At 40.0% G+C, this 23,413-nt stretch overlaps 1 long non-coding RNA gene and 1 other non-coding gene across 2 annotated transcripts; one reads left to right on the top strand and one right to left on the bottom strand.

The window, feature by feature from the left end:
* The first annotated feature begins 845 nt into the window (after positions 1-845).
* LOC111822469 (uncharacterized) lies at positions 846-5,540 on the top strand. Its single transcript, XR_002825719.1, has 2 exons — positions 846-1,248; positions 3,666-5,540. It is a non-coding gene; the product is annotated as an uncharacterized LOC111822469 (long non-coding RNA).
* Positions 5,541-23,069: 17,529 nt separating this feature from the next.
* Positions 23,070-23,152, bottom strand: TRNAL-UAA (transfer RNA leucine (anticodon UAA)). The gene has a single exon. It is a non-coding gene; the product is annotated as a tRNA-Leu (tRNA).
* Positions 23,153-23,413: the final 261 nt, after the last annotated feature.

Below are 23,413 nucleotides of genomic sequence, written 5' to 3' on the forward strand. Positions count from 1 at the left end.
TCAGTTGGGTAAATACCTAGGAATGTGATTGCTGGGTCATATGGTCAGCTTATGTTCAGCTTTGTAAGAGACTGGCAAACTGCCAAAGTGGTTCTACCATTTTTTACTCCCATCAACAATAAATGAGAGTTCCTGTAAAATATGTTATATATAATAGTATATTTATAAAATATATAAAACTGCTGGAGAAATTTGATCAATGACTGGATACTTGATGTCATTTTTAGATGTGATAATGCTTTTAAAAAGTGTCCTTATACTTTAGAGATACATACTTAAATACTAGTGTTGTGCCAAGTCATATTGGAGCCTGAAGCAAAAGGAAAAATCAGTGATACTGTTCCTGCCTTTATTTAAAATTTGATAGTTTGTTCATCATGAATTTTTGCATTAATTCTGATTTTTTTAAATTGCATTAAAATATTATTTGTCTCGGTTACTAATTTTTTGACAGCTCCCTAAATTTTGTGCTCGAGGCTGATACCTTACTCTCCTCACTCTAGTCCCGGCTGTGTTAAATTTATGGATGTTATGATATGTCTGACATTTGCTTCAAACAGTAGGGAGGAGGGGGTGGGACTGGGTTATAGATTATTAAGAGTGGTCATAAATTGCTGATCTTTGAACGTGTGAAATATGTACATTATACTATTCTGTCTACCTTTGTACAAGTATATACTTTTAAGTTTTTCCATACAATTTCTCAGGCAAACTTGAACCCTTTCCCGCCCACAAAATACATTGAGCTCTAAAACTAACCACAGAGACGTAGAAACCTCCGAGACTCCTAGAGTGAACCCGGAAATGACCGAAGGGCAAGGGACCCAGACTGTTCTTTTTTGCACCCCGGAGGTGTTGGTATTTGCGGTCTTGTATTGTGCGATCTTGGGGACCAACACGCCTATGCTCTTGTGACCCAGCAGGGCCGCCAGGTGCTTTGAGGCCTTCCGAGAAGGCGCGCGCTTCGCAGCTTCCAGCCCAACGACGGTGGGACTTGGGGAAATACCGAGGAGCTTAGGTCTCGGATGGGAGTTGGCCCGTATGGCCCACATTATTGCTCAGAAGAAGCCAGTTGCAAAAACTGGGAGGCGACAGGCGGAGACGAAGGCAAACAAGCGCTGAAGCTTCACTTCCGCGCCCCAGCGCAACCTATGGGGGTTCTGGTAGGGAACCAAGCGGACAACTCTGCAGAGACTCAGCTGACCCAGGAGCAGATGGCAATGACCTGGATGCCGCCCAACAGATGAGGTACAGTGGGAAGCAGCCTAGCCTTGTGGACGGTAATAAGTCACTGTTTCGGAGTGTGGTTGTGAGGAACGGATGCATGCAGGGAGGTATTCAGCCTCTTGGGCTACAGGTGCTGGAGAGTTTACCTGCCCTGGATAACAAAATCTTGTGGAAGAGCATCACTGGAAGGCAGATATGTCCTGACTGTGTTGAGTGCACTATTTGAAGATTCTGGGCATCAGGTGAATTTGGAATGTGTAATGTTGGGGATGGAGTTGGTGTTTATATCAGACAATAGCAGTACGTCTCAGCAGCGTGGCTGTACCTTAGGACCATCTGGAGAGCTCTGTTAAGTTCCTAGGTGATGCCAATGTGCAGCCAGTGATGGTAACCACTGGGCTATACTCAGATCCAAGAGGTGCATCTCACCCTTATTCTCCAGAGCAGTAACCATGCTTCTGACACTGCTCAGCCTTTCTTATACAACAGTGTCCTTCCATGGGGAAAGAATAGAGCACTGTTAGAACGTGAGGAGTGGGAGAAAACTTTTGTACAACATCAGAGAATCCTTGCTAATGAGGGAGTTTGTCAGTGTGACTAACTGGAAAGGTTTCTGACCAGAAACTTTATTGCTTTATACAATACTAATTGGAAAAGTTTCTGACCAGAGTAAATATTGTTACATCTCACATGACACAGTATTTAAGGAAACTTATGTGTATCAACCTTTAACGTATGGTTTCATGGCAGCCCCAAATCAGTTTGCCACCCACTGCTCTATTCTGATAGTTAAAGAGCCTAAGTTCCGAGAGCCGCAAGTAGAAACTGGATCAGTGGATTTACAAACTGCAAAAATTTTGTATTCCTTCCCAAAGAACCTGACTTTAGAATGTGGTCACTTACCTTTTCCAAATTTTCTTAAACCATAAATAGGTTAAGGCAATACAGTGTAAAGTAGCTGGTACATCTGCTAATTGTGAATCAGGACATCTCAGCTTCAAAAGAAAGCTTGAGCTTAAATTAGATATTAAAAGATATAAATGTTCAACTTAAAAGCTTGGGCCAAAACTATGTTTAAACATAACACTGTTAGGACAAAACTACACTGAATTTTATTTAAAGGTTGACTTTTCTCATTGTTTAAAAAAGTGTCCTTCATTTCTTATAAATCACTTGTTTTCTGCACATTGGCACATCCTCTTGGCTGATTTGTAAGTGATATGGCTCTGTCAAATTCAGACTCATCTACTTTAGAGAATGAGCCTTTTAGCAAACATTAACTTTCTAAAATTATTTTTCCCTAATTTTAAACTGTTTGCTATTCTTAAATATCTTTACATTTTTTCTATTGTCATATTGTACATTTCAGAACTCACTCCCTAACCTGATATATACACTGTTCAGCTGATATGTTAAAATTAGTAATTTTGATCTAGTGTTTTCAGAATCAAAGTTGAAATTCCAGATGAGCCTGGCAAATATTTTTGTACATAAGCCTTGCTTCTTTTGATTAAATGAAAGTGATATGTTGAGAAATGTAAATTCCTCAGTGTTTAGGTTATACTCCTAAATAAGGCAGTCTATGAAATATTCAGAAAAGAAATAAATCTAGTTACTGCCTCTTTTGTAAACAGCTGTCCAGTTTCTCTGGTCAGAGAGCCCAAATTTATGACTGTGAATGCCAGGCTGAAATTCAGGACAGAGAAACTTAATTCCTAAGTTAATGCTCCTTACTCCCCTACTTTGTACAAATGAAACAGGAAGAAAATATACAAAGAAGCCTTTATTTTGAGAAGTATATGCTGTACTTGGGAAGTCACATTAAAACAAAACAAAACAAAAAAACCCATAGGAGTACTTACGAACAAGTATTCAAATAACACAAGCACCATTTACATCCAGTTTGATAGAACCTTTTAAAAAGAGAGGAGACAGCAATTAAGAGGTTCCATGGCCTTAAGTTTTATGGTTTCATGTGGTGGCTGGGATAGGAGGGCACAGGGAGTAAACATCTTTTTGCTAAAATATTCAGACCCCCCTCAAGTCAATAAATGTGGGCTTCAGAATTGTAGTTTTTAGACTCTTTAAGAATCTGATGCAAACTATTGACTGATTCCTCAGAAAAATACACATACACTTGAAATTTTGCATGAGTTTCTTTATGGGCACCCTTGAAGTAGGTGCTATGTATTATTTACCCAAAATGCCTTTCTTTTTGACTTCCTCCACCATGGTGGCTGGAGAGCCAAAAATCCTTCCCTTCCCTGACTTCCTCGTCGTTGGGGTGGCATGTGACCTGGGTCTACACTGGGCTTCAAGTGAAAGTCACTGTGGGGCTTCTGGAAAGGTTTTCTTAAAGACAGTGGCTTGGCTGGCATGCCCCATCAGCTCTTTACCCTTTCCTTCTTTGCCCTTCTCTCTTCCTGTCTGGAAAGCAGAGATTCCTGGAGGAACAGCAGCTATTATGGGCCGTAATGACAAAAGCCAACAACCAAAGAAGATTGAGCAGGAAGACAGAAGGAGCCTGGGAACTTGATGACATTCTTGAACAGTGGCATCAGCCCTGGATGATATACCTCTGGACTTCTTGTTAAATAAGTTCAGTTAACTCCTTTTTATTTAGCCAACTGGAGTGGAATTTTCTGTTACAGTGAATCCAGTACTATCTGATGATACTGGTTAATACATATTAGCACCTGTTATGTGCCAGGTGCAGTTTTAAGCACTTCATTTACTAACTGTTTTAATCCTCACAGTGACCTTTGAGATAAGCTGGTGGTTCTCAAAGTGTGGTTTCTGAGGTAGCAGCATCTGCATCACCTGGAAAGTTGTTAGAAATGCACATTTTGGGGTCTTACCATAGACCTACTGAATGAGAAATTCTAGGGATGGGGATCCAGCAGTCTGTTTTAACAAGCCCTCCAGGCAATTCTAATGAGTGCTAAAGCTTGATAGTCACAGAGATAGAACATTATTACTATCTCCATTTTAGAGATAAGGAGACTGAGCTGATGTTAAGTCACTTGTCCAGTGTCACACAACTAGCAAGATGACTCCTAAGTCTGTGTCTCTAACCCCTACATTATACCCCTGAAGCCCATCACATGTTAAGAATTCCTGCTTGAGTGTAGTGGTTTTCAGAATTTGAAAGCATACTTCTATGAAAAATGATATATCCCCTTGCATGCTTTTAAGATGACATTTAAAAATTTCACATCATAAGTTTAAACAATTGTAAATAATATGATTTCCAGTACATGGTAGATTGTGACATTGTAAAATGTGCTTCATCATTCTATGTGTATTTAGTAGAGTCTAAATACTTTGCTGATTTAAATCTACTATCATCCAGTTAAAAAATAAACTTTTCTTTCACATTAAAAATTTTACATCTTTTGTTGTATTCCATTTTAAAAAAATGATATTTAAATGGTAGCGTACAGCTGTTTCTGTGTGCTTGATGCTATTGTTTCTTAAGTTCCTCCTAGATCCATTCAGAAAGAGGGAAAAGGAAGATGTCGACATCCCAAAATACTTTTCATTGTTCAACCCAGAAGATAAATCCTTCCTATTCAGTTCTGCTGGTGATCAATGTTGTATGAATGCGCAGCAGAGAGTCACCTCAAACATATATAGACTCTGCAGTACATCAGGCACAGATAAAGTTGCTATTAAAAGCAATGTACTCTTCCCTCCCCCACGTATGTCTGGGGCCACTTTTGTTTGGCATTTACGCTCCCTCATGTTATTGCAAAACCATATCCTGGAGTCTGGCTAACTCAGTTTTCCCTTCACTACATTGGATGTAATTTTTACATCAAGGTGTTCCTAGACTAGACAGAGTTAGAGTTCAGCTTCTTCTAGACAAAGTGTTTAAATTTGACTAGACAGCAGCAATTCCTTTTTAATCTAAGCAAACTGATGTGTCAAAGGCAATCAGCTCAGGGAAGTTATTCCAGAAGGATCCTAATAATCCCAGTGAATCACACCACCCTATGTGAAACTCAGCCACTGAACTCTTGACATAGCGTGTTACGAGTACTTAGAGGAATAAGTACATACAGCTGAACTCTGTGTTGACACACAAACTCTAGTCTCTCGTGCATAAGCTAATGTTCACTGTGTTTTGTCTGGGGGAGGAGCAAGCTGTTCCCTGGTGATATCCATTCATGTTTAATGATACCACATCAACAAGGCTTCATGTTGCATAACCCACTGTCTTTACAAGCACTTATCGACAGTGTGCTTGATGCCTCTGTATGTAAATAAAGTTGTTGGCTTTTTATTAAAAAAAAAAAAAATCTTTCATAGAAGAATCCTGATCAAAAGGGGGAAAAAGTAGAACAGAATTTAAAATTCTCACGGACTCTAGGCTTTCTGGAGCCATGGAAGCTGGATGAACCCCTGAAACTATTGTGCTGGGATAATTTTTTAAACCTTAAACCAAAAATACCCCCTGAAGTCATCTTAAAACCAAGCAGTAGTTTAGCTTAACTAGTAAAAAAAGGTCTGCCTTGAGCATTATGCTCTTTTAAGAACTATCTACATAGATGGGATCAAATTGACAACAGCAACTTGAAAGATTAGAATGGAACCTTAGAGGGCAGTGAGTTTGTATTAGTGCCGGAGGAACAACTCAGAAAATGAGTGAGAATGGTTGCACAACTCAAAGAATGTAATCAGTGTCACTAAATTGTTAATGTAGAAAATTTTTTTTTTTTTTTTATATATCCTTCACTTTTGTACTTGAACTCATAATTTCATTGCCCTACCTGACAGAAATGTGTTCTATTTTAATGTGGCTTTTTTTATTTTTAATCTACCTTATTGTACTTTTCTGCAATAAAAACGTATAAACATTGAACTTAATTTTTAAAAAATTTCTTGTGATTATATAGCTTTTAAGAGTTAATTTGTTTTCAGGATTAAGTTATTGAAGTTTTTATTAGTATACAATCAGAATGAATATATTTTGATAACTTACTAGATATACAAGTAAAATTGAATTACAAATGCATCTCTCAATGATATGGATAGGGCTGAGATTTTTCTAATTAATTCATGTATCTGTGGATGAATATTCCTTTTTGCTAGAATGAGACATAGTTCAGCATTAATTCTGTATCTGTTTTTCATTTCACAGTATGAGAAGTTGTGTTCATATAAATGAGTAGGTAGGAATGAAATGAGTTTTGAAACAGGAATGCAATTCTAAGTTTTTGAGCTCCTGTATTGCATGCCAGAATCACATAATAATCTATCATAAAAACTTTTAAAAATGATCTATCACTAACAACTAGCTTAGGCCTTCCTTCATTTTTGCAAAAGGATTTTTTACCCAGTCATTTAAGTCACTCACTTTCTCACTAACACCAATACTTGAGGAGTTTTTTTGTTTGGTGCCTCAGAGAGGTTTTGCATCTTGGGGTAAAGCAAAGGATAAGATATGGGATGGTTGAAAGTTATGTCTTTTTTGTTGTTTGTTTCCTTAATGGGAGAAGGTTGTGGTGAAAGGGAGGTAGGAAAGAATCACCACCTTGACTGTGCCAAGTTCTTAGGCAGATCTCTGTGGAAGTTGAAGATCTGGAAATAGATTCCCCTAAAACTACTGTGCTCAAGTATTTCCCATTGAAAACTAGAGGGTACTAAGAGGTACTTCTTAGAGTCACCATAGTCACATTCTAGACCTATTTAAGCAACGAGATTACTTGAGTATAAATTTCTCTGTATATTTGCACAGAATGTGGAGCTAAGCTGCAAAATACACGTTCTTTGGGCTGAAAGGTGGGCCATAGTCCTTGCAGTGTATATTTTAGCACCTTGAGTCCTTTTAAACCTTTTAAAATATTTTCAGATAAATATCCAGTTATCCTGAATATCTTCTAAATCCTGTAGAATCCTTGTCCTGGTAGCAATAGGCACAACCAATTTCTTGAGTCTCAAGAGACTGATCATCATGCTACTTTAGGACTATTTGGCCCCAGTCCTAGGATGGAGTTTCTGTATACATTTTACTGAGGGAAATGAATTTAGAATCATGAATGTGCAGCCTGTTTCACTCTTTGTCAGTCCCACATCCCCCTAGAATTTCTCCTATGTTTGTACTGAGTCACTTTCCTTCTCATCTGATCCATTTTTCTTAGTGCAACTTGGCCAGTTAACAAGCTCTTGGAGTTAGACTTAGGTGTTCATGGTGAACTCCACACTTTTTAGTCATAGTATTAATTCCAATGGCCTCTTCCTGAAAGTGCTGTGACAATCCTGAAAATTTAACTAGTTCTGTGGTAAAGGAGATCTGGCTCTTGACAATTTTAATTTTGAATATTAAATTTATGTTTTATTATTTGTTGAGCCCTGATGTGAATGACTGGCTCATTCATTCAGTAAATATTTACTGACAGTTGACTATGTGCTGGACACTGTTCTAGGATTAGGGAAACAGACAAGGTCCCTGCCCTCATGGAGCTTACAAGCTAGTAGAGGAGACAGACAAAAAATACCTCTGGTAGATAAAAGCTATGAAGAAAAATCAGAGTAAGTGGACAGAAAGTGATGAAAAGAGAGTGCTTTATTATATAGGGGTGGAGACCAGTGGTGTTACTTGCAGAAAGAACTGAATATTAATTATATATTACCCTTGCACAAAATTGCTATTGTGGTAGGATAGTGTGAGGTGTGGAATCCCCTTGCAGTAAACAAGTTGGACTTTGGCCCTGGTTCTTGAAAGTCGGACCATCCTGAAGCCAAAGAGTGAGGGCTGACTAGACCAAGAGGAACCATCTGGGGGCCTGATGCTGACTAAGCCTTACAAGGCATGTAATCCATCATGCCCAAGTGGTAAGGCCAATTAAGGCCTTGGAAGATGGAGGTTCAGTGGAGCTTCCTGGATGTTGACAGGGAACATCTGTTCTTGCAAGGGTAAGCACACCCCATGGGGACATGGAAGCTATGCACCAAGACCCCTCCTGGACCTCGCCCTATGTGTTTGTATTCTTTTCTTCTGCTAAAGATAGCTCTTTGGAGTTTGTGAGTTGTTCCAAATGGATTTTTGGACCTAAGAAACAGAGAAGGGGCTGGTACCTAGCCCGGGGTGAATGGGGATGAGAGAGAAAGGGCTACACTGGTAGCTGGCATCTAAACTGACCAGGGAAGGAAAGCTGAGAGTTCCACAGGATGCAGTTGGCATGTGAAGAGGGATTTATCCATTACACATTTGACATCAGGGGTGAATGATCTCAGCTTCCCTGAACTGGTTTCATACAATTGGCAATGAAGATGGGATTCACTTGTGCAGCCCCCTGGCATTACAGATGGACAGTTAAGAGATACCGCCTTTTCCTTGGCCTTGTATTTTTGAGGACCTGAATATCATTTGTCCAGAGGCGAGAGAAGCTGGCAGGGGGCATGGCCTATTATGCTATTATGCTGTGTTTCTTCTGACACCAACTCCAAATGACTTCTCTGACATCAATTGCAAATGCAGTTCTTCTGACCCTAACCTACTAGAGCGAGGTCAGGTCTCAAAAGTTAAAACAGCCTAAGTCTTCAGAAACTAGCTGCAAGTTCAAAGATTCTCAGGACACCCACACTTCTGACCCTGCTGGCTACAAAATGGGAGTTCCCACTACCCCCTCAGGACCAAAACCAAAAAACACCAAACCCGTTGCCATTGAGTTGATTCCAACTCATACTCGTGACCCTATAGGACAGAGTAGAACTGCCCTGTAGGGTTTCCAAGGAGTGACTGGTGGATTCGAACAGCCAACCTTTTGATTAGCAGCTGTAGCACTTAAGCACTGTGCCACCAAAACCAAACCCAAACCCAAACCCAAACCCACTGCCATCAAGTTGATTCCAACTCATAGCAACCCTACAGGACAGAGTAGAACTGTCCCATAGGGTTTCCAAGGAGTGGCTGGTAGATTTGAACTGCTGATCTTTTGGTTAGCAGCCGTAGTTCTTAACCACTGTACCACCGGGGCTCCAACTGTGCCACCAGGGCTCCTAAAATAAATTCAACTTGGTAAGTAACCCGGTGCCATCGAGTCTGACTCATAGCAACCCTACAGGACAGAATAGAACCGCCCCATAGGGTTCCCAAGGGGCGGCTGGTGGACTCAAACTGCTGATCTTTTGGTTAGCAGCCATAGCTCTCAACAACTGTGCCACTAGGGCTCCCCCACCTCAGGATATCAGCCATAAACTCGGGGGTCCCTAGGCCACCTTCACTTTGGAGCTTGCTAGAAATTCTGGGCTTCCCACTACCTCCACAGGTTTGATAATTCACTAGAATGACTCACAGAGCTCGGGTCAGTTTTATTATAGCAAAAAGTATACAAATCAGGACCAGCATAAAGAAGAGATGCATAGGGCAAGGTCAGGAAGGGTACCAAATGTGGCACTTTCATGTCCCCAAGGATACATCACCCTCCTGGTACGTTGATGTCTATCACCAAACAGGAAGCTCACCCAAGCTTCAGTGTTCAGAGTGTTTATTGAGATTTCAATCAAATGTAGACATGACTGACTGAATCATTGACCACAGTTCCCTCCCCATCCTGTTGGGTTGATATCACATAGGCCTTTCTGGCATGGCCAGCCCATACCCAACAAGAGTTACCTTATTAGCATAATCTCTTAGATGTAGTTGGAAGTCCTCTCAATAGCAATCACTCCAATCACTCTGGAAATTCCAAGGGTTTAGTGGTTACCTCCCAGGAACTGAGGACAAAGACCAAATTCTTTGGATAAAGTACCTACCCACAGGCCCAGAGGATCTAGAAATCTTTCCAACATTCTAATGTCAGTACACATTCCTCTCCTCCCACCCTATCCCTCTTCAGTCCCAGAACCTGCCAACTGCTTTCCACTTCCTGCTCTCTCACTAAGTAAACCTGACTTCTCTTTTAGCTGCCTCTGGACTTTGTTCCTGAGCATAAAGTTTCTTCCTACTTTTGGAACAGAAAAAGGCACAAAGGATGGCATTATGTTGTGTGCCAAAGAAAGCTGAGAAATAACACATTTGCTCTGTTAGCAAGGACAGATTAAACTAATAGTGGAGCCAGAAGTGTATTTGCACTTTTATGATGTCACTAAGCAATTCCACCAATGAGGAGGCAGGATAAATGACCTATATTCTTAGTCTATTCTACAACCATTTCTTTAACTGAAATCTGGTTCTTCCACACCCCTTGTACCACTGGACCTGGAGGTGGTAGGTTTTCCCCTTGTTCTTCATTGCCCCTTCCAGATTGTTCTCTCTTCCCTCCTCCGTAAAAACTCCTAGCTTTGAAACTTATGTCCTCAGGCTCCACCATCCCTTCTCCTTATTCTTGCTGTCATGTACAGACTGTTGGGATAATTCCTCTCGTTCCTTGGAGATTTACACTCCTAGATCACTCTCTCCAGCACTGCTCCTGATTCCTGATGATTTTAGTATCCATGAAGACACTTGGCCAGTACTCTGGCCTTCTAATTCCCTCATCTTTTGTCCAGGGTCTTGCAACCTCCTCATGTGGTCAAAACTTAGACTTAAGCTCACAGTAATAAATACATTTTTCATCATGACTTCATACATGCATTTGTGTTTGTATAATAGATTTGTGTATGTAAGGTAGTGGATTGTAAAACTTTGTTATAATACGTATTTGTAATAAAGTTTTATAATCTACTTCCCTTTGGTAATTAAAAGTAAAAACATATAGTGTCAAATATGTGTACATTAACATTTTAATACATTTTAAAAATCCAAAATAAATAGAAAAGCAAAAATTAAAAAGCTGGTTGTGACCTTCAAAATTGATTTCTCAATCCACTAATGTTTTTCTGTTCTAAGACCTGAAGTTTTAAAAACTGCTTTAGACCTTATCAGACCTACTCCATAAGCTTTTCTTCAAGCATCTCCCTCTCTGCCAGTCACCTCCGATCCTTCCAGCTCACTTCCTCTGGGACCTTAACTCCAATACGTTGACCCAATTAAGGTTTACAATCCATTGTTTCTACTGTCTCTTCTCATATTCTTATTTCTCTCCTTACCTGAATTAGAGCCCATGGTTCATCTTTACAGTTACTTTCTTGCGTACAATCTCAACTCATATGCTCCATCAAAGTTGCTGTGTGAAATTCTAACCTTTGTAAAAATCCACGTTTCTATTTAATCACTGTCTTTACCCATTCAGGTGAATATGATGTGAAAAACACCAGAGTGACTTGTCTAGCTTTAAATTTATGACCATTAATCTCGAGTAGGTCGTTAGTAAAACCCATAACCCATTGCTGGCAAGTCTATTTTGACTCTAGCAACCCTATAGGAGAGAGTAGAACTGCACCATATGCAGCGGCTGGTGGGTTTGAACCACCAACCCGTCAGCAGCTGAACACTTAACCACTGTACACCAAGGCTTCCTTATAAATCAGCACATTTCTGTAACACATTCACTTTCCTACTCTCCTAGATAACTTTTTCACACCTTTCTTCACAAAACTCCAACAATTTCTCTCCCATGCTCACCTGAGCTGGCCTTGCTTTCTATTCCTTTAAGACAATAGAAGCAATCAGCAGACATTTTCCACACATTCTCATCTCACCTATCAATTTACCCGCATAAGTTCTGCCTTTCCTCCTAATTATTATAGATTATTTGTTCATTCTTTTACCTGTGGGCAACCCCAGGAATACAACCCTCTTTCACTCAAATCACCAGTATTTCTTTCCTCCACCTTAAAAAATAAAAAGAGCTTCCCCTGACCCCACATTCTCTTTCAGTTGCAGCCTCTCCCCTTTTTCTGAAAGCTTCTTCTTCAAAGAGTTGTCTATTCTCATTATCTCCATTTCTTTTCTATCTAGTCTTCCTTGAACCCCCACACCTGCTCTGGTCAAGTTTTTGTCCTTGGCAGTCCACTCAAACAACTTTTGTCAAGTTTGCAATGACCTTCTCATTGCTAAACCAGTCAGTTTTCATTCCTTGCCTTACTTGTCCTATCAATAGCATTTGACGCAGACATTCCCTCTTTCTTGAAACATTTTCCTCTCTTGGCTTATGGGACATCACTCTCATTTGGTTATCTTCCTACCTCACTGGCTACTCCTTCCCAGTCCTCTTTGCTTGTGCTTCTCAGCTTTGGACCTCTAAATAATAGGACTACTTCTCTTGGGCCACACTTACGCCCTGGATGATCTCATTCATTCTTTTGACTCTAATTTTCATCAATTTGTGATTTTCCCAAATTTAGAACCCTATATTTGTAGGCTGGACCTCTTCCTTGATCTCTAGGCAAATAAATGTGATTACTTACTTAACATCTTCTTAAGTCTAATTGGCATCTCAAATGTAACACGTCTAAAATCAAACTGCTTCCCATTCCCTCATTCTTCCAACTTGTTCCTTTTATGGTCTTATACGGATCAGTAAGCAGCAACTCAATCTTTACAGATCTGGAACCAAAAATCTTGAAGCCATTTTTTATTCCTTTTTCTCTTATACCCCATGTGTAATCCACCATCAAATCCATTGGCTCTGCCAGCAAAGTAAATCCAGAATGTGAGATTTCTCAGGTCTTCCACTATTAAGAACAAGATCCAAACTACCATCATCTCATATTGCATCATTATTGCAATAACTTATTCACCGAGTTTCCTGCTTCAACCCTTGTCCTATACGCTAATCCTAACACGGGAGCTCAGTGAATTCATTAAAATGTAAGATCATATCATTTCTCTGCTCAAACTCTCCAGTGGTTTCTCAGAATAAAAACTAAATTCCTTCCTAAAATTACCTATGAGCCCTATATGATCTGGTTTCCAACTACGTTCCTGACCACCAGTACCATCTTCCTTTCTCAGTCCACTCCAGCTGTCATACTGGCCTTTCTTCCTTGGTTCTACCTCTAGGCCTTTGGACATGATTCTCCCAGATATTTGCATAGCTCATTCTCTAACCTTCTCAGGCCTCTGCTCAAATGCCACATTATTAGATCTTTCCTGACCATCCAATATAAAATAGTAACACTTGCCACATTGCCCCCATGCCTACCCCGCCCCTTCAACCTGCGTAAGTATCCTACATTTGTCTGTGGGCTGTCTACTCCCATAAGAATGCAAGTACTATAAGATCAGGGACTTTCTTTAATTAACTACTGAATTTCCAGTGTCTAGAGCTGAGCCTGGCATATAATAGTCATGGTCAATAAATATTTTCCAGATGAATGTTAGAGGTGCCACAGAGCAAAAATGGCAGGATCTGGTTGAAATTAAAAGTAAAGAGCTTTTATTGAGAGGCAAGACAATTTGCAAATTGGGACTTGCAAGGTCTCTAGGATTCTGAACCAAGTGATCTGAGGAAGAGACAGTTTTCAGGGAGTTTTTATAAGAAAATACAAGGAACTTCAGTAAAAATTCAGTGACTAGTTGACATTTAGGTAATGGTTACAAAATTGGGTAAGGGTGCATCTGATTGGTAGGACATTACATATGTTTCTAAAAAAATTTTTTTAACTTACAAAGTAATCATTAAATTGGGTACATTTGGCCTTGAAACAATCATGAGACCCTCTGTGTGACTGAAGGGTTGTTGTTATTGTTAGATACCGTTGAGTTGGTTCTGACTCATAGTTGGAACTTCCCCATAGGGTTTCCAAGGAGCCGCTGGTCGACTTGAACCACTGGTCTTTTGGTTAGCAGCTGAGATCTCAACCACTGTGCCACCAGGGCTCCAACTGCAGGGTGGACCTGAGTAATTCTAAGGTTTGTCTTGAGTAAGCTTCCAGTCTGAGAATTGTTTTGGACCTGGTTTCCTGAGCATGGTGTATTCTTAAGTAAGCAAAACCCTTAAGCAAGCAAGACTACATTCTTCTCTAAAATTGTTTACCAAGTAATTTTCTCAGGGTACAGTGAAGAGTTACAGAAGTGATAGGTTGCATTCTCAATGCAGAAGTTACTTTTGATTCGAAACCTCCCACCTTGGTATAGCCACCATCTCACGTCGGGAGCCCAAAGTTAATTTGACATGCTCTTATTCAGGGAGAACAGGACTGAGCCTCATGGGATGAGAGCAGAGAGAGAATGGGGAGGGAGAAGGACGAGTGTGTCTGTGACTATGTATGTTGGTGGGGGAAGTTAACTTAGAATGTAATAACAGAGGAAAAAAAGGTAACAATGCAAAGACAATATACTTAAAGAAGCAAGTAAAGCAGGAAGATAATGAAGTACTGGGAAAGAAATAGAAGCAAATAGTAACGACGGGAACTATGTGATATGGTTTACTGGCCTAGCTCCTCAAAAGTGTCTTTCTTACCAATGAAGTTGTGTGGAGAAAGCTGAGCAACAATAGAGCTGTTGTTTTTCTTGCTCTTATTTTTCTATTATTCACTAAAAAATTACTTATTTTATATACAAAACATTGTCTCGAGTGCTATGGATGATAAAAATTATAAGTCCTCAGGACATTTCATCTAGGTGGGAAGCCAAAACATTCAAGAGAGGAAAAGATAAATATATGAAGTGGTACATGATTAAATATGAAACAGGGCTGTCAACCATCATCATATATGTTCACACAGGAATAGACCAATTTAGACAATGTGGTTGACTTCCAACCCAAGCTTGGGCCTTAAAGGACAGATTTATACTGGCTGATAAGAAAAGGGAGGACCTAGTAGATAGGGAACAGGCTGAACAATAGCAAGGGGTTGTGCCACTTTGAGGATGTATCCATATAGCAACTATGTTTTTTTGCAAACCAGCATCAGGCACCTAGAACAGTGTAGATACTATAGGCACATTGTAGGTGCTTAAGACATATTTCTTTACTGAATGAATAAAGAATATTTGGATGGTACTACATGGACAGTGGGGCAGAAAATTTTGTCTTGAGTGCTATTGGGGCTAAAAAAGGAAGATTTAAGAGAGTGTTAGGAAAGAAGGATCATTAAGAATGTTTTTGAAGAATGAGAAATATGGAGGGCTTGATGAAACTCTCTTTCCTCTTTCCTTTCTTCTTAGGTGACGCCTCTGTATAGGTGATGTAGGATGAAGAAATTGAACAGGGCTATCGTCCTCACCTTTAATTTACTGGCCACCACTATGCTTTGGTGGGCTTTCCTCATCTCTTCCAGGGTAGAAATAGAAGTGCCTGGGAATCCCAATGTTTTCATCGAGTGTAGTGGTGAGACAATGTGCTGGATTCTCAAACGCAAGCCAAGTAAGTCCTGGTTTAAAAGGGAAGGGCTCTATTATTCAGCCATAAAGAGCTAGAACATGGATAAACCTTGAAAACATTATGCTAAGTGAAGTAGTTCAGACACAAAAGGACAAATATAATATGGTCCCACTTATATAAAATATCTAGAATAGGCAAATGCATAGAGACAAAGGGTTGTTAGTGGTTCTCAGGGTTAGAGGGGAGAAGGGCATGCGGTGTTATTGCTTAAGAGGTACCGAGTTTCTATTTGCGGTGATGAAAAACTTTTGGAAATAGATAGTGGTGATGGTAGTACAAGATGGTGAATGTAATTAATGCCACTAAATTGTATACTTAAAAATAGTTAAAATGGTAACATTTTTGTTACATATATTTTACCACAATAAAGATTTTTAAAAGAGGGAGGGAGAGCTCAAGGTCATTACTAGCCTGCAGTCTCATTACTCATTCTCCCCATCTCCCTCACAGCCATTCCTTTTCATGAACATCTAGAAGCATCTGCAACATAAACATTTGCTATGCCACCTTTAGAGCTGAAAAGAGAAAACAGTGGGCCCGAGAAAAAGAAAGAACTTATCACTCTCTCTTTCGTCATTATTCCCTGGTTTAGCCTACTTCATACTGGGTTGAATTTTCGTGGTCACCAGTCTTCTCCTTGCACTCTGCTTGAACTTTTTGTTGCTGACCTTCCCTCTGTTATTCCCTGAGACCAAGAAGCAGATCCTTTTCTGTGCTTTTATCTGCATCATCACAGGTAAAGAGAGGCTGGAATGAATTCTGAAGGTCTTGGTCTGAAGGTGGAACTTGATTAACGTCTTGGAAAAATTTCAGGAAGTGTAAGGGAAAAGAAAAATCTAGGAGAGAAAATGGTCTCAAGGAGAGAGGAGAATGAGAGAAAGCCACTATGAAGTAATTCTGGTTCACTGATCATAATACTAAAGTCTTTAAGTATTAGGATAAGCTAGTCAAGTCTCTCTCTCCCCTTTTTTGGGGCTGACAGGTTCTTTTGTGCTCCTGTCTTTACCGATACACTATATGCAAATTTTGGAAGTGGCTTGGGAACCTACTCCAGCGAAAGTCATTTTTAAGCTTCCAGCTCTGTCTTATTTCTACTATCTGGTAAGTGCTCAATGAGTTCTGTGAAGATGAGGAGGGAGAGTTAACCTCCAGCTAAGTATTTTAAGCTTATTTCTCTGGTCTTAAGTTTTGTGGAATAGTCTCAAACGGGAAGTTACAGCGATGGTCAATCATCTAACCTTCCCCTTTCCTCTTTGGTTTCTGGGCATGAATATCCCCTATGATGCTCATCCATGACTTCTTCCTATTATCCAGTGACCTTTTTCTTTTTTTAAATTTCCTTTCTTGATTTTCTCCTGCACTGCAGTTGTACAATATAAATACCAAAATTGGGGTTGGGAAGCAATCTCTCTGCACCAAATGTAATTTGAACAAGGGGTAGAATGCAGGATGTGGGGAGGAATCATTTCCTTTCCTTGACAAATTTGTGGCTGCATAATTTGTGGGCTCAGTGCAAATGATAATGCAGAGTCTCTTGTTCTAAAATTATTTAACAATTTCAATAGCAAAGCATTAAACCAAGTGTGGGCTCTTCTGACTGAACAGGTCGCACACATGAAGATGGCTTGGATAGTGTGTTATAGGGTGGTAATAACAACAATTTAGATGGGTAACCCACACTTTAAGGAGCCCTGGTGGTGCAGTGGTTAAGCGCTCAGCTGCTAACCCAAAGGTCTGCAGTCTAATTCCACCAGCCACTCCTCATGACAGAGATGTGGCATAAAGACTACAGCCTTGGAAACCCCATGGGGCAGTTCTACTCTGTTCTGTAGGGTCGCTATGAATCGGAATTGACTCCACGGCAATGGGTAACCCACACTTTAGGTTTCTAGACCCTGTTAAACTCTTGTCATTACCAGAATCTTCAGTATAATTATTATTTCTTCAGGAGTCCTCTGCCTCTTCAATTCCCAGTGTTTCAGAGCTATTGGAGTTTTAAAATCTCAACCAAGCCACAAAGATACCATTTCATTAGAAGAGACAAAACTGAGCCTAACACCAAGCATAAGGAATGAACTCAGTGAAGAGGATTCTCCACCCATAATTCAGGAAACCTCAGCCACTCACATTTCCTCCAAGAGCAGTGTCACTCATTCTGAAAAGAACTGACTTCTTCCCCTTGTTTGCTCATTTATCTTTCTAGAGCCCAGGCTCATGTTTGCTCATTTATCTTTCTAGAGCCCAGGCTCATAGGCATGTTTCATGGCAGAGAAAAGTGAAGAAGAGTGGAATTGTGTGTGTGCACGCGCGCGCACGAACACATGTGAGGGAGAAACAAAGTCTTATGCTTTGGCTCCTAGATTAGGCAGGTGCTCTTCTCTATCATCTCCACAGATCTACCCACTGGGAATCCTATTCTGCAGAGAAGTTTCATTGTTTGTAACAAAGCCCCTTCCCTATGTTTGAAGTTTAAGTTTTGATAAAAATCCTCTTCCCTCTGAAAGTGTTATAACTGGTAATTTTCCCACCATAGTCTTATTGCAGGAAGTGTTGCTGGTGGGCACAGTCTCTGTGTTTGGTGGAGAGGTCTTCCTCACACTGGTATCTAGTCATCTGATGTCACCAGAAGGGCAGTAACATGTGACCCTACTACATATGAATACCATTGCTGTGGAAAGGTACTGCATGGGGATCCTAGAGACCAAATTTAAGTTGCCTGGCTAGAGGCTTATGCCCAAGACTCTGGGGTGAAATATTGCCTGTTCCACTAAGAATACATGTATTTGATTAACAAAAGTGTTGATAGATGATAAACATTTTTAGACGTCAGAAATGAATACCTAGAATATTTTAAAAACTATAGAAATTGGGCAGGAACATATTCGTTAAGGACAGCTTATAAAGGAAGAAAATGGCTTTCTCTTATGGGGCAAAGGAATTAATATTTATTAAGCACTTATTGTTGACCAGGCACTATTATTGGCACGAGAACCCTGGTGACATAGTAGTTAAGAGTTCGGCTGCTAACCAAAATGTCGCAGTTCAAATCTACCAAGTGCTCCTTGGAAACCCTATGGGGCAGTTCTACTCTGTCCTATAGAGTTGCTATGAGTCGGAATCTACTCAATGGCAATGGTTTTTGTTTTTGTTTTTTAATTATTGGCACAGTGGTTAAGAGATCAGCTGCTAACCAAAAGGTTGGCAGTTCGAATCCACTAGCCACCTTGGAAACCGAATGGAGCAGATCCGCCCTGTCCTATGGGGTTACTGTGAGTCGGAATCAACTCCCCGGCAGCAGGGTTTTCTTTTTTGTTTTGTTTTGTTTTTTATTATTGGCAGTTCCAACCCACCCAGTGGCTCCACAGGAGAAAAACCTGGCAATCTGCTTCTGTAAAGATTACAACCAAGAAATCCCTATGGGGTAGTTCTTCTCTGTTACATGGTGTCGCTATGAGTTGGAATCGATTCAATGGCACCCAACAACGTTACACATACAGTCCCTGGGTGGTGCAAACAGTTAACGCTATTGGCTGCTAACCAAAAGGCTGGAGTCTACCCAGAGGCACCTTGAAAGAAAGGCCTGGTGATCTACTTCCAAAAAATCAGCCATTGAAAACCCGGCTGAGCACAGTTCTACTCTGACTGACACACATGGAGCCACCATGACTTGAAGTTGACTCGACAGCAACTGGTAATAGCAAAATAAGTAACTGAATAAATAAATTAATTTAAAAAAATTAAAAATTGAGTACATCATTTTCGCCTCCTCCTTCCAGCCACAATATACACATTTTGTTCTCATTTTCTCCTTCAGAGGTGCAATGGAAAAGCAGTTTTCAGATTTAACCCCTGCCTGGCTCAGTAAGCACATTTGAAAATAGCCCGATTTTGTTCAGTATGCAAATGAAAGTGCTAAATGTAAGCTAAGTACTGACAAAATACAGATCTTCCAAAAATATTAAGTGAAAAAAATCAAACTGTAAAATAATGGGTAAATATTTTACCTTTTGTGTAAAAAGTTAGGCAAAGTAAGACTATGTTCTATTTGCAAGTATTATAAAGAAAATCAGGAAGGATGCATAAGAAACTAAGGTAGAGGTGATGATGAGACCTGGGGAGATGGGGGGAGGAGGAAGAAGGGGCCAAGGAATTTTCACTATGCCTTTTAATATTTTCTCCTTTTTGAGCCATGTAAATATATTACTCGTGCAAAAATATTTAAGCAATAAAAAAAAAAAACTTACATCTGTTTCATTCTTACTATGGTAAGACTGGTGAAAATTGTTCTTCCTTATTTTTTAATCTTATTTTCTCTTACACTGAATTGATGAAGATGGCTGAGAGTGAAATCGTAAGAGTATGGGTGGTTTTACAATTTCTGTACAAAGATAAAAACAATCCAAATAGCCTCATTTTTTTTTTTTTTTTCCCCTTGAATCAGTTTCCCATTGAAAAGAAAAGCCACCAGTGGAGTTCTGTCCTTTGCCTGCAAAGTCTGGAAGGGCAGGGACTCAAGTTTTTGTTTTTGTTTCTTTTCAGTGCTGCAGTCATAGTGTCAAGAAGCATGCTTCCAAAAAATTTAGTTTAAGGAATGAATAATTAGCAGTTATTATTACATTGTGTGTTAGATATGAAATTTATATACATATATATCATTACACTTGGAGAAAAATATATATGTTACACTTGGAGAAAAAAATGCTTACATTAATCTAAAACATAAAGTAATATCACTTTCCAAGTCTCCATTGAGAGGAAGCATGTGAGAGTCACTCAGATAGCAATAGCAGGACCCTGAAAAAAGTACAGGAAGAGCAAGGTGCTCAGATGGAGTGTGGCCCGCAAGTACACATGACACCCCACTCTACACCACCCAATTTTCTAACATTGCCACCTTAGCACTTCTATGTTATTTGCTTTTAACCACGAAATAAAAAGAAGTATTAGTTTTCTGTTATCACACTTTTAGCAATTTAAACCAATACCCTTTTATCCACTGAGTTCTGTAGGTGAGAAGTCTGGGCACCGGGTGGCTAGTTTCTCTGCTCAGGATCTAACAAGGCTAAAATCATCAGCTGGGCTTCATTCTCATCTGGAGCTTGGAATCTTCTTCCAAGCTCTCCTGGTTATGGTAGAGTCCTGTTTCTGTCAGTGAGTTGCTCTCAGTTCCTAGAGGGCCCACTTGCATTCCAGTGGCCTCCTCTAACTTTAAAGCTATCAACAGAGAATCTCCCTGGCTTCAAATCCCTCAATTCCTCTTATACATCCAATCTCTGACTTCAGGAAGAGCCCAATCCTTTTTAAGGGCTCACTTGATTAGGTCAGACTCACTCCTGATAATCTCCTTAAAGTCAGCTTTGCCGTATAACATAACCTAATTACATTCACAGTCCATCCAGGGTATTATGCAGAGTTTGCACACCAGTTTGGGGAGGGGGGTGCATCTTGGAGGGCATTTTAGAATTCTGCCCTACTGCAAGAAACAACAAAAAAAGAAGTTGGAGTTGAGTAGAAATTGCCAGCATCACCAATGATAGGAGGAAGTTAATATAAACCAAGTGCCAAATACAACAGATTCACATCCTCCCTGGGCAGAGGTAAGTGTAGGGTGGTGATTTCAGGTATGCAGTTTACTCTCCCGTGAACAAAAGTTACATAAATTGACTCACATAGGGATTGAACCTGAAACATTGGCATCATGCTCTAAACAACTGAGCTACCTGGTAACTAAAAGACTGCCATGTTTTCTCTTTAGGAAGTTTCAATTCAGGTAAAATCTTTGCCATCTAGAGTTTCATTTCAGAAAAGACAAACCCTCCACTTACTCTTGCCCTACCCCATCCATGGGAAAGAAACAAAGATAGGAAACCCCACCTATCTTGCCTCTCCAGGGTACCTTACTCTTTCTCAAACCTGCTTAATGTTGCCAGGAAGTGCTTCCTTCCTGCTTTCCATGGAAGGCCAGAGCTAACAGGAAGCTGGTGGTTCAAAGACTTGAAATCAGAGGCAGATCATGAAAATGATCCAGAGGACCATCACAGGGATCAGAGAACTTTCAAGTGTGCAATCTTGGTGCTTGCTCTCACAACATAGAAGCAATTTTAACTATCAGGACAATATTTACCTGATTTCTGGGTTTCTGTTTTAAGGATAGCTAGAAAGGAAAAGTGTGAGTTTTCTCCAAGGGGAAAGGGAACTTGCCTATATAGTGGCAAAGAGCACTTCCTATTTGCCAGGCACTTCTTAGATAAGTTATATACATTATTTCTTTTCATCCTTACAACTACCTTCCATGAGGTAGGGGTTACGATCTCCATTTAACAAACGAAGAAGTCAAGACTCAGAGTGAGAGGGAAAGCCAGAATTAGAACAAATGACTGCTTAGTTTTAAAGTCCATGCTCTTTCTGCTTTTAAAGGCACGAGCCTCTGGTCCTCTAAATTTTAAAGTGAACAGAATTTAGTAGGTTGTCGCTTCAATCAATGGGGACAATACAGGTTATTAAATAATGGCGTTGGGACTACTGGTATCTGGAAATAATGTAGAGTTGGATCCATACCTCAAGTATTGCAACAGGAAAAAACTCAGATAAATTAAAGAATTAAATATAAAAGATGGACATTCTAAAAGAACTCATAGAGTTCTTTTCTTAAAGGATCTTGTAGTGAGGAAAGGCATATATGAAAGTCACACACAAAACCATAAGAAAAGATGGATAATTTTAGCTGCATAAAGATAACAATTTCCTACATATCCAAAATCACCACAAAGTTCAAAGTCAAATAACAAACTGGACTACTTCTGACTCATATCAAAGCAAAGATTAATCGACTCATATTTAAAGAGGTTTTGCAAGTCATAAGAGACAGACCTAACAACTAAATAGAAAAATGAATAAAGGATATTAACAAAAAAGGAAATACAGATGGCTCTGAAACACATAAGAAGACACTGCAATCAGGGAAATGCCAAAAAAAACTACACTAAGGGACCATTTTCAAGTTTCCAACTGGAAAAAAGAATATTAAAAACCCACACTCTGCTGGTAAAGATTCACTCATTCATCCGCCCGAACTTCTAGATACCGCCCTCTAGTGGGAGTTGCTGGAATTGTTGTGTGCCGTCGAGCAGTTAACGGCTGAGTAGAGCCGCCCCAGGGGGTTATCTAAGACGCGGCTACTGGATTCGAACCAACGACCTTTTGGTTAGCAGGTTGAGCGCCTAAGAACTTCGCCACCAGGGAAGAACCCTACAAAACTCCGTGCTTTTCTGAGTACAGCCATTAGGAAGCAGTGAGGGCCCAGAGCGGGTAGCTCTCACCACCTGAAGGCTACAGGGAACTAGAGTTTCTGGGTTTCCTTAGGAGCAAATGACCTCACAGATTCCATTCAAAGTGTAACTTAAAACCTCTTTAGGCAAACCGTCTCCTTGGGTGTTTTTTTCCTTATGTATGCAATCTGATAGAACCGTGGTAGAAATTCATTGAAGCACTTACTTGGTGCCTACAGAGGCACTTTCTTCAGGTTTGAAGACAAATTTTCCTAACGGAGCAGGACAATAGACAAGTTGTTATGTATATTTCCAGATACTGATATGCACGAAGGATTCTCGAGATGAAAAATTGATCTACCGAGAGTGGGGTTCGAACCCACGCGGGCACTAGCCCATTGGATCTTAAGTCCAACGCCTTAACCACTCGGCCATCCCGGTGTGCAGAAACATGGTTTGGTAATCATTTCTTTATTAGAATCATTGCATTTGTTGCCAGTTTCTGGGAGATGGTAATTTCACAATGGTGAAACCCGAGGCCAGGCTTTAAAAAGCCTAGAAAGGAAACAAACCTTTTTAATGTTACTTGGAGGGAAATTCTTGAAAAAATTTATTTTCAACAAATATTCTCTAAGCATCAATTTCTACCACACATTGTGCTGAGCATTAAGGAAACACTCAACTATTCCTATTTTTATAGAA

Source organism: Trichechus manatus, unplaced genomic scaffold, assembly GCF_000243295.1.
Source record: "Trichechus manatus latirostris isolate Lorelei unplaced genomic scaffold, TriManLat1.0 scaffold00180, whole genome shotgun sequence".
In the NCBI taxonomy this organism is placed as follows: Eukaryota; Metazoa; Chordata; class Mammalia; order Sirenia; family Trichechidae; genus Trichechus; species Trichechus manatus.